Consider the following 12,665-nt stretch of genomic DNA (forward strand, 5'->3'; position numbering starts at 1 on the left):
GTATATTATCATATATTTTTATTTTTGCTTTGAATTCAAACTCAGTTAGACTGCATTCTTCCTTCAGCTTCATTTTCGAATGTTTCTAATTGATTGCAGTTTTCCTGTTATCTTATACCAAGTTCTGTCCCATTAATTCTTTACAGAGCTAAGATGGGACTAATACCCGATTACTTTTAGCACCGTTGTAAACAAGACATTCTTTTGCAAGGTTGTTCTATCTTTCGGATCATGGTTTACATTGTTGTGGTTTTCAGTTTGATGACTGATTTGACTCAGCCCTCCAGCTAGTCTATCCTGTGGAGGTTCATCATCTCTGGAAAATTACTGAAACCCTCCACAACTTGATGTCTCAGAATGTGTCCTATCAACCCTTTTTGTGTCTAGCTATGCCAGAAATTTGGTTTATCCCCAATTCAGTTAAATACCTTCACATCAGTTGCGCGGTCTACGCATCTAATCTTCATCATTCTTCTGTAGCATCCTATTTCAAAAGCTCTCATTCGTACAAGACTACACTCCAGACAAACACCTTCAGAAAAGACTTCCTAACACTTAAAGCCATATACGAAGTTAACAAATTGCTCTTTTTCTTCCTTACCACAGCCAGCCTGCGTTTTGTATCCTCGCTGCTTCTGCCATCATAATTTATTCTGATACCCAAATAGCAAACCTCATTTGCTACCTTTAGTGTCTTATTTCATAATCTAATTCTCCCACCATCACCTGATTTAATTCGACTGCATCCCATAACCCTTGTTGCTGCTCACCTTACAACATATTTTCAAGACACTATCCATTATGTTTAACTGCTCTTCAAGTCCTTTGCTAACTCTGACAGAATTACTGAGTAATCAGCAAAATTTTAAGTTTTATTCCTTCTGTGGAAATTTGTTTGCCCAAATCTTTCTTTAGTTTCGTTTACTGGTTGCTGAATGAACAGACCGAATAACCGTCTTCAGGTTGAAACTCTCCTTCCGTGTTTATCTACAAACAGAGGTCCGCCTTGAGCGTAACACAATTTTTATTTTCGAGACATGTTTCGCTGAAGTTTCAGTATCATCAGTGTTTTATTATTATCTAGTTTCTTATGCCGTGGATCTGGATGTTTATATTATTTGATGCAAATGTTTTGTTTCACACTTTACCCAAGAAATCCACGTTAGCCGGCCGCGGTGGCCGAGTCGTTCAGTCCGGAACCGCTCGACTGCTACGGTCGCCGGTTCGAATCCTGCCTCGGCCGTGGATGTGTGTGATGTCCTTAGGTTAGTTAGGTTTAAGTAGTTCTAAGTTCTAGGGGACTGATTACCTCAGATGTGAAGTCCCATAGTGCTCAGAGCCATTTGAACCAAATCTACATTATGTAGCAACAAGAGAGATGATAAAAAACGCACTGATGATGTTGATACTTCAGCGAAACATGTCTGGGAAATAAAAGTAAAAACAAAAACTATGTTTTGCTCAAGGGGGACCTCTCCAAGAACAAATCTAGACTGAATAACATCGATGATAGGCTACAACGCTGTCTCACTTTCAGTCAACACCACAGGCGTCGATAGGTCGACAACCGACACGAGAGGCGGCGTGTAGCTCAGCGACTGTTTCACCAAGAAGTTGCAGCGGTGGCGCCGCCGGAGAAATACGCCGGCTTCACGGCCGAGCGGGAAGTTCCAAGTAAGTTCGACTACCGAGAAGACCGCCTTCCACTTGTGTACATGGCGCTGCATCGTCGGCTTCTAGCGAGTCCCCATCAGCCCATTTTTCAATGAACATTCGAGTGCAACAAGAACTATGTACTATCCAGCCTTAGCTTCTGGGATACCAGTTGAACTACAGGATCTGCTGCCTAAGCCTACTTGTGAAAAGTTGAGTATTCCTCAATAATTGTGTGCGTTCTTGTCACTAATCATTATCAGTGTTTGAGGGTTCTCCTCATTCTCCTCTCATAGCATTGCCCTCAGCTCACTATAAATAGTGCATGGTGTTGATCAATAAAAACTGCTTCTGTGGTTATATCAAAAGTACGACTCAACAGCTCGCGCCAAGGAGAGAGAAGTTTAGAGGCTCATAGTGAAATTTTTTCCTGACAAACAACCAGAGCAGTTAAGAATTTGAAATTTAATTTAATAAGTTAACCACATACTTTGGTGAACAGTCACTCACAGCTGCTGCGAGGTTTAAGTTTTTCCGCTTTAAGCGGGCAACAGGTGAAACTCATAAAGAATAGATCACACAATTACAAGGTTTAACTAGCCACTACAAATATTTGTGTCGCTGTGGGCAATCATACAGTGAAGTAGAGGTGGGTAACGCTATAATTCAAAATGTTTGGGACGATAGAATTCGACCTGCTCTTTTGAAACACCTGATCCTCGTTTAGATACAGTGTTACAGTTAATTGAGGCTCAGGACACTTGTGATTTACCTAAGTGCGAGATGCAAATGTCAATTATTAACGAACTGCTCAGTGACAGTGCTAGTGGTGGTGTAGAACGTGAACAGGCCCGCGCCCGCCTGGCCCATGTGTCACAGCGCGTGACGTCAAGTACAGAGACAAACAGCGTCATGCAGTGCCGGCGGAACGCAGGTAGACAGAAAAACATAGCAAAGTCTTGCCCAAAGTTCTTTAGGCGCCATAAGAATGCTAGTGACCAAGAAGCGACGCTATTTGTTATTTTTGCAACATAAAAGTCATATTCAGCCAGAGTGCATGGAAAAGTTGCGTGGACAGAAAACTTCCCAACAACATGCAACTAAACTAGCTCAGATCATTAATGTTGCCACGGCACAGCCAGTCACGGAACAGTGCGACCCGGTGGTTGTACTAGATGCTGTGGGAGGTCGTCGTAGTACAAAAATTAGCAAACACCGGTCATGTATTTTGCAGACACAAACACAGGTCCACTACTAAATCTTTGTCCACTTCACCTGTCATACATTGTAGTTGCTCATAGCAACAGCGAGGAAGAGATAGTTGCCTCTAGGATGTGGAAGGCTGCTGGGTCTAGATGCTTGTTACTTTGACAGTAGCTAAGAAAGATGTCAAACTGCAACTGGACACTGGTGTTTCGGTTACATTTCTGGACAGATTGAATCCATCTACGCATTTGTTGTCAGCTTGAAACGGACAGGAAATTCCAGTTTTGGAAACATTTAGTATGACAGTTGCTTTATCAGCTAACGAAGACGGTTGTATTCACAGTGCTTTCCGCCAAATCTTCCCAGGATATTTTTGGCTTAGATTCTTTTGACATTTTCGGACTGTCAGTTCACAAGTCAGTGTTGCAAATTTCGAGAGATATGTCTGCCGCCTCAAGATTCAAGCTTTGTGCGACAAATTTAGTGAACTTTCTAGCGACAGTCTCGGATGTGTGAACAGTTTTTCAGATCATGTGTCACTCAGACAATGCACAACCAACGTTTTGCGAGCTAGGCAAGTGCCCATTACCATTAGCGAACAGGTAGCTGAGAAGTCACGACAATGGTAAGCTGATGCAGTCATTAAGTCAATCGGTGCAAGTCAGTGGTTTTCGCAAACCTTCAAGACGCCTTCGACTATGAAATCTCAGACATTGATATACACTTACACTTTGCCCCGCTTAGAGGAACTGATGGACGGAGTAATCGAGGGTCGTTATTTTTCCAGGATAGACCTTGCAGATCTAGTCTAGTTGCCTTTGGATGACTTCTCAAAGAAATCCTCTCGGATTATTTGAATTTCAACGCCTTCCTTTCGGTAGTGCGTCAGCACCGGCGATCTTTCAGCGCTTTTTAGTACAAGTGACTGCCATGGAGCCTTTTGGCTCAAATTATCTGGATGACATTGTTCCGTCTGGACGTTCTGCAGAAGTGCTTTCAGCCAATCTCACGTGCTTTTTTTCAATTACTGTTATCGAGAGGCCTCAAGTATGTGCTCTTTTTCCAACGGAAGTAAAATACGGGGGCACGTTAGTGTGCAGGGTATTCACCCTAGACACTCATTTGCGAGCCATCAAAGTTTTTCCAGCTTCCAACAATCTAAAGGAACTGCAAGCAGTATTAAGCAAACTGAATTACTACTTCAAAGTCATTCCTCGAGCTTCTCAGATTGTAGCTCCGCTTTACTAGTTGCTGTTTAAGGATGTTCCGTTTGCATGGGGGCCATGCCCCGTCGGGAATTTAACCCAGGACCCCGTGCGCGGGAAGCGAAAAAGATACCGCAAAACCACGAGCTGCGGACAAGGTAAAATAAAACAGGCGCTATGTAGTAACGCGTGCCTCATACGTTTTGATCTGGTGTTGATGGTTCTTCTACTGGCCGAGGCGCTATTCTGTCGCATCGGGTCTGATCAACAGATTGTCCAAAAGCATTTGCCTCCAAACTTCTGACTAAGATTCAGATAATTACAGTCACATTGGAAACGAAGCATCGGCGAAACAAGTTTCATTATTACCTCTGTGGTCATAGATCATAATCGACTCATTTCACTCTTCCACTCAACCAAGCCTGTTCTGCCATACACGGCTCAGAAATTGTAACAATGGGCTTCTTTGTTGTCGAACTACAGCTATGAAATCCTGTACCGCCCTATGGCTCAACATTCCAATGCCGATGTGTTTTCGAGGTTAGCGGTGGACAAGGATGATCAGTTCGACTCCTCTGAAGCATTGTGTTGTCAGGCGATGCTCTGGACGCTTCCTCAGTTCACAAATTTTCCATGGACTCTCGTCGCATAGCGCAAGAGAGAGCTGTGATGCAGATTTTAACATTTTGCTTAATTACATGTGCGTAGCGTGGCCAAGGGACTGAAAGACATTGTGCCACCGGAAGTACATCGATACTTCGCTCACCGTCAAGCCTTGTTATTACAGCACAGTGTTTTACTGTTATATACTGTGAATGAACAGGACCGGGTCACTATCCCATGCACCCTTCAGCAGGATGTTTCAAGGCTGTAGCATGAAGAACACTGGGGTATTGTGAGGACAAAGCATCTTCCTCGAGTCCATTGTTCTTGACCAGGGATGGACGCAGAGACTAAAGACATGACGTCACACTGCACCGCTTGCATGGAGCAACAGGCGGCTTGCCTTCAACGCTTTTCTGACTGGAAACGCCCCAGAGGTTTGTGGAAACGCATCCACATTGACTTTGCTGGACCTTTGTGGAACTTACGATGGCTTATTATAGTGGATGCTTTCAACCATTTTTCCGTTGTGGTTCTGATAAACCCTACGACGTGAGCAAGTATTATCAGCACACTTACTTCAATTTTTTCCATCGAGTTCTCGCTTGAAGTGTTAGTGTCTGATAATGGACTGCACGTGTTCACAGCGCCTTTCCACCCGCAATCAAATGATAAAGCTGAAATTTTTGTACGAACATTCAAGGCGCGGATGAGTAAATTCCACGGAAGTCGATCACGGGAGCAGGCCTTGCAACCGTTTCTGTCTGCCTTCCATGCGATGCCCCGAGAGGGACGTTACCCAGCCGAATTCCCGCATGGCTGCTGACATCGCACTCTACTTCATCAGCAGCACCCATCAATGAGAAGCACCGGTCAGTACAAAGATTCTCATTTTCGGATCCAGGACGCAGTACAACAGGTGCCATTTCGTGTGTCCTTGGACACAACATGTTCTTGGTTTCTTTCCCTCACGTGCCTCTGCTCAAGACACCGGAACCAGCTTCACCCTCTAGCACTCCGTGATCCTGCGACTGGGTTTCGTTTTACAGATTCAACACGCAGCCAGGAGCCAGGGTCGCGGCCGTCCATCACGGACCAGGCGGCATCTCAGCCCGAGCCGTTTCCCATCGAGGTGGACGCGTCCTCATAACCGACACCCTCATCACAGCAGCCCACATCGTTGTGGACGATGCCTCTGTGCCCTCTCCCCTGCCTCTCCGAGGGGGGACCAAAGCGATCGAGAATCTGGCCCTGGATGTAAGCGTGTGTCCTCCCTGCAGTTTGCCTGGCGAACACGTGGGGACACAGGGCGCATGCTGGGGGGCGGGCTGGTCCGGAACCTGTTGCTGGCTTCAGTCCTGGTTCCCGTCCCATCTGCTGCGACTGCACCCAGACCTCCCCTTCGCTGTCGGTTCGCACCGCAACCATATGTGACCACAGCCAGGAAATTTCGGGGGTTGAAGTGAGGTGTCGTAGGTACAACACGCACCACCAGGCAGCACTACAGGCGTCGGACGGTAGACAACCGACAACAGAGACGGATCATAGCCAAGCGATTGCCGTACCAAGAAGTCGCAGCTTTTTCGCCGCCAGTCGCAGGGTTAATATACGCCGGCACCTCAGCAGGTCTGGCAGTTCCAAGTCAGCTCGACTAATAGGAATACCACCTTCTACTTGTGTACTTCGCGCCTCATCGTCTATCGAGTCCACACCAGCCTGTCTTCAATGAACGTTCTAGTAGGAACAGAACTGTTTACTACAGAGCCTTAACTTCTGGCATAGTAGCTGAATTACAGGATCAGCTGCCTAAGCCGATTTGCACAATGTTGAGTGTTCGACAACAAATGTGTGTGTTCTTATCACTAATCAATATCAGTACTTCAGTGTTCTCCTCGTACTCATCTCATAGTGTTTCCCTCAGTGCACTATTAATAGTAAAATCTCCTGCTGTGGTTGTATCAAAGGTATAATACAATACAACTACTGCTTTCTTTTCACGTCCTCAACTCAAATGCAGTTCGGTTTCTCTACAGCCTGTACACCATCTTTCGCTTCCTGTATCTTATCCATTCTATCTTCATAATTTCGAAGGATATATTCGAATCAGTCCGGAGCTCGTGGTCTTCCGATAGCGTTCTCGCTTCCCGCGCACGGGGTCCCATGGTTCGATTCCCGGCGGGGTCAGGGATTTTCCCTGCCTCCAGATGATTGAGTGTTGTGTCGTCTTCATCATCATCAATCATCCCCATTCAAGTCGGAGGAAGGCAATGGCATACCACCTGCGCTAGGACCTTGCCTAGTCGGCGGAGCGGGTCTCCCGCATCGTTCCCTACGCTCCTCGGAGTATGGGACCTCATCATCATCATCGTATTCGAGTCAACATTGTCGAAAGCTTTCTGTAAGTCTGCAGATACTATACATTAGATTTACCTTGAGAGGCACCCACATGCCTTGCTCATACTGTGGCATCAAGCAGTCAGGCCTGCAAGATGAGTGGTCTGCCAAGCGAGTGGATTCATTCTTATTTATATAGTAACATGAACTCTAGTACTCACACTTAAGTTACAAGTTATCCTCCTATATGATTAATACGCAACGGAAACACGCATCTGACTATCAATAATTTACAGAACTCTGATTGTACACTACGCACTGGCAATACCACATTTTCTTTTTGTCTTTTATTTAACGGCTTTTGTCAACACGTGGCCACCGCACTGAATATGAATGGCGCACACATTATAAATTCGGGACATTATGACAACACACAATTCGAAGGAATATTCTACCAATCTTTTTCTTTTCACTATCTTATTTATTCCAATAAATTCTCTAACCTAAACACACAAATTCTACAACCTACAACAATAACACATGAGAAATTCCGCCCAGTGGGCATGGCTTTACAATAGTGAATCTCTATATTATGGTCTCGTAATTATTTTTAACGCTACAGTGCACTTTCTGGATAGGATGGTGGATCTTTTATTATACCTCACGCTTCGACTCTCACAATCATCATCACTGAACTTTCCTCCAGACCGAGCGGTACCGAAGGAACAAGCATAACCCACAAATCTTTTGAAACTACCTCGCTACTCTCCCATGCAAACCACACGTACCCAAATTACATGACATACACCACACTACAATATGAAATACTACACAAAGAATGGTTACAACATTTTCACTTTCAGCTTTCCCACTTCAATTAATATTTATCCCAGTTCCACACGACACTGCCCCACTTCGTAATTCTACTTTCCTACTGTGAACCCTGGAGATATATGCACGTCTTCCTGAGCAATGCAAGCCAAGTGGCGTTGCTGGATAGACGGCCGACTCACCTTGATTCTCTCTCAGAGTTTAAATCTAGCGTCACACGGAATCATATCATGCAAATTAATATTAAGAACATCACACACGCGAGTCCTCAACTGATACCATGGACGAGTACTTCTCTTCATCCTTTGTCTCATACACAGATTGAGACTCACACAGTACTCACCACGTGGAAGTACTCGTCTCTAATTTCAAGTCCTGCACACGCCATTTCTTAAATATTTCAGCTTATGGTACACACGCTATTTCTTAAATATTTCAACTTATTGTACACACGCTAGTAATTCAGCTTAACTTAAGCACACGGAAGTATTTCAACTTATTGCTACACGTGGTTTCATTGTGACCGTTGGTCACTTCTGAAGATTCCTACAATCCCATTAATATTACCTGCCTGACATTTAATTCTCCCCACAAAAGTTCCTGAAATAGAGAAATTATTATTTCAAACTACTCTTAAATATTCCACATGCATACCATGTCTCCACTCTTTCATCATTACGAAGCACAACTAAAACAGGTCTTAACAGCACAAGATCCAGCGGCAGAGTCCTGCAACATGGCCGGTCCTGAGGTTCTCTCCCATCTCTGTCGAGGTGGGGGAAGCACCTTGCTATCGTATTGGTCAGCCACATCTCAGGCGCTCAAAGCTCTGGTAAATTTCATCTCTTTGGTCCCACCAAAGGTGGCCAAAGTATCGACTCAAAGATGATCATATATTCACATTCACTCTCTGCGGTTAGCAGACGACCATACATTCATTCATTTCACAGATCTCACCAAACTGGATGTAGGGATTTACTTTGTGGGAGTGCACATGTGATCAATTAAATAAATAAATTGTCATTCTTTCCCACACTGGTATCCGGCTTCGCTGTATTAATTGAAATTGAGTTATTTTACAAAAAAAAATGTGTTGTTCTGACAAAAATAATGAAGTATGTTGTACCTATTTTCAATGTCGTGCGGTACTGTACCCTTTCAACCTTTCTGTAGCTGTATTCTAATATAAGTAGTAGGGTCACTATTGCCGTGCGTGCAAATATTTCTTCAAAATATGGCGATATCGCTCCTTCCTTCCTTCCTTCCTTCCTTCCTTCCACCCTTCCTGCCTTTACGTGCAGTCAATGGAAGTAATCTCTCTCACACCAGATCATGAAATGGAGCCATATTACCAAAACAGTCTTACCTTCAATTTTTACGGATGGCTGCAGATACACTACTGGCCATTAAAGTTGCTATACCAAGACGAAATGCAGATGATAAACGGGCATTCATTGGACAAATATATTCTACCAGAACTGCCATGAGATTACATTTTCAAGCAATTTCGGTCCATAGATCCCAAGAAATCAGTACCCAGAACAACCACCTCTGACCGTAATAATGACCTTGACACGCCTGGGCATTGAGTCAAACAGAGCTTGGATGGCGTGTACAGGTACAGCTGCCCATGCAGCCTTAACACGATACCACAGTTCATCAAGACGTGACTGGCGTATTGTGAGGGGCCAGTTGCTCGGCCACCATTGACCAGACGTTTTCAATTGGTGAGAGATCTGGAGAATGTGCTGGCCAGGGCAGCATTCGAACATTTTCTGTATCGAGAAAGGCCCGTACAGGACCTGCAACATGCGGTCGTGCATTATCCTGCTGAAATGTAGGGTTCCGCAGGGATCGAATGAAGGGTAGAGCCACAGGTCGTAACACATATGAAATGTAACGTCCATTGTTCAAAGTGCCGTCAATGCCAAGGAGAGGTGACCGAGAAGTGTAACCAATGGCACCCCATACCATCACGCCGGGTGATCCGCCAGTATGGCGATGACGAATACACACTTCCGATGTGCGTTCACTGCGATGTCGCCAGACACGGATGCGACCATCATATTGCTGTAAACAGAACCTGGATTCATCCGAAAAAATGACGTTTGGCCATTGGTGCACCCAGGTTCGTCGTTCAGTACACCATCGTAGGCGCTCCTGTCTGTGATGCACGTCAAGGGTAACCGCAGCCATGGTCTCCGAGCTGACAGTCCATGCTGCTGCAAACGTCGTCGAACTGTTCGTGAAGATGGTTGTTGTCCTGCAAACGTCCCCATCCGTAGACTCAGGGATCGAGACGTGGCTGCACGAACCGTTACAACCATGCGGATAAGATGCCTGTCATCTCGACTGCTAGTGATACGAGGCCGTTGGGATCCAGCACGGCGTTCTGTATTGCCCTTCCGAACCCACGTATTCCATATTCTGCTAACAGTCATTGGATCTCCACCAACGCGAGCAGCAATGTCGCGATACGATAAACCGAAATCGCGATAGGCTACAATCCGACCTTTATCAAAGTCGGAAACGTGATGGTAAGCATTTCTCCGCCTTACACGAGGCATCACAACAACGTTTCACCAAGCAACGCCGGTCAATTGCTGTTTGTGTATGACAAATCGGTTGGAAACATTCCTCATGTCAGCACGTTGTAGGTGTCACCACCGGCGCCAACCATGTATGAATGCTCTGAAAAGCTAGTCATTATATATCACAGCATCTTCTTCCTGTAGGTTAAATTTCGCGTCTGTGGCACGTCATCTTCGTGGTGCAGGAATTTTAATGGCCAGTAGTGTAGTTAGCCTGAACATCGTCATTTTTCTCTTGTCATTCTGTTGTCTGTTCAACTTACGTTGAATATGTTCTCTCAACAAATATAGCATCGTTTATTCGCCCTGGCCGTTTGTTAACGTGGTCCTTTGTGAGCTGGAGCCTTATGCCTCCGGACACTTGATTCACTTGCTTGCGTACAATGATCTTGTAGGCGCTAGACTGAAATTTTAGGAGCTTTTAATTGACTTTTACGCCTACTCTTTCCTATGATCCGTCACCCTTCTCTTTCATTCAGTTTCCGTACCTGCCACTTATTAGCGAGTAGTTTTACCCATTCGTCTTCTTCAAATCGGTTTACAACGTCTTCAGTGCTACACCTAGTTAGATCCAGAAAACTGGAAGTATCTCTGTGACTAAGACACATCGAGTGGTGAAAGTTGGCAAGCCTTAGCTGTTCTAACGTCATATTAGTTCCATTGTGCCCAACTTCGACCTTATGGACGTCGCGCCTGGACGGAACAAAGAGTTAGCAGTGAGGGAGAAACAGGTCATCTCGTAACACGCACAACGAACGCTTTTGTAAGTTATCACAGGTCTTGCTTTTACGAGACAGAAAATTAAAGATTCATACCTTCAGGAGCAGTCGAAATTACTTATTTAAACAAATAAATTTATTATGATTGTGCAGTCATTCAGCGACACTTTCTTATTTAACAGGTATCTCTCGACGTGTCCGAAGAATTTTCCCATATTTAATCACGAAAATGACATTGAAATTTATTAAGAGCAGTCCTTGATGAATGTTATTGACAGCCTCTGTACATTTAGGAGATAGGTGTAACTACCATGTCAGACAAACACGTCTCACTCGGAGCACTAAGAATAAGAAAAGGCATAAATACAACAGGTAAGAAATGAATAAGGAGCATCAACAGGAGCATGGTCTAGAGCACAGAGTGCTCACCGTAGTTGACACAAAATAAGTGGGTAGCTCCTCGACAAGTACCTGCTCAATCACATAATTTGCAACTCACTTTTCAGTTTATAGGCTAGGATATATCCTCCGCCCGGTTCCGATCAGAAACAAAAAATTCAAAAATAGGTGCAGTGCTAACCAGTAAGATTTTCCTGTATAATTCATAGGTTTGCAATACATCGGTTTCACTTTGCCAATAAAACAAAAGTTTTAAGTAAGAGACGAGAAAATTACCGGCTCCTACAGCCTAACGCACAGAGCGGTAGCTTGCGAGAGAGGGAAGTGAGGCAGGCCAGGATCGAATCCTCGCTGCAGATTAACGACTATGGACTGGTGCACCAGCCAGTCTGTGTGGTTTATCTGTGGTTTCCCCTACTACACGATTATGAAAATAAAGCTGGGCGATTCGGCAAGTTTCGCCTCGGAGAGTACGATACACAAACTATTAAAATACAGTTATGCAACGCACAAGATTTAAACAGCTACATCGGCATCTATATCTGTACTCCGCATGACACCTTGCAGTTTATGGCGGGGAGTAGTTCGTGGACCACTGTTACTCCCCCTCCCCCTCTTCCCCCCCCCCCCCCACTTTCCTGTTCCAGTGGCGAGCACTTCGCGGGAAGAACGATTGCCGGTAACCTCCGTGCGGGCCCGTATCCCTTATCTTCATGGTCTTTCCGCGAGATATACGTAGAAGGAAGCAAAATATTTGCAGACTTTTCTAGGAACGCACACTCTTGCAACATTAACAATGAACCTTAACAGTGATGCGGATCTCCTCTTCTGCAGCGTCTGCCACCGGAGCTGATTGGGGATCAACTTTGTGATGCTTTCGTGCTTACTAAATGAAACGGGCTGCTCTTCTTTGGATCTTCTGTATGTCCTCTATCGGTACTTAATATTGCTCGTCAGTATGGGATCCGTATCAGAGCTATCTGGTACGGATCCTATACTGGCGAGCAATGTTCAAGTATTGATCGAACGAGTGTTTTGTAAGCTACATTGGAACCTCGCTTTACGAGTAACTCCCACAACGCGCAATTCGCATGACGAACAAAACAAATTGTAAACAAAATGAC

The sequence above is a fragment of the Schistocerca piceifrons genome, chromosome 4 (assembly GCF_021461385.2).
Source record: "Schistocerca piceifrons isolate TAMUIC-IGC-003096 chromosome 4, iqSchPice1.1, whole genome shotgun sequence".
Lineage (NCBI taxonomy): Eukaryota > Metazoa > Arthropoda > Insecta > Orthoptera > Acrididae > Schistocerca > Schistocerca piceifrons.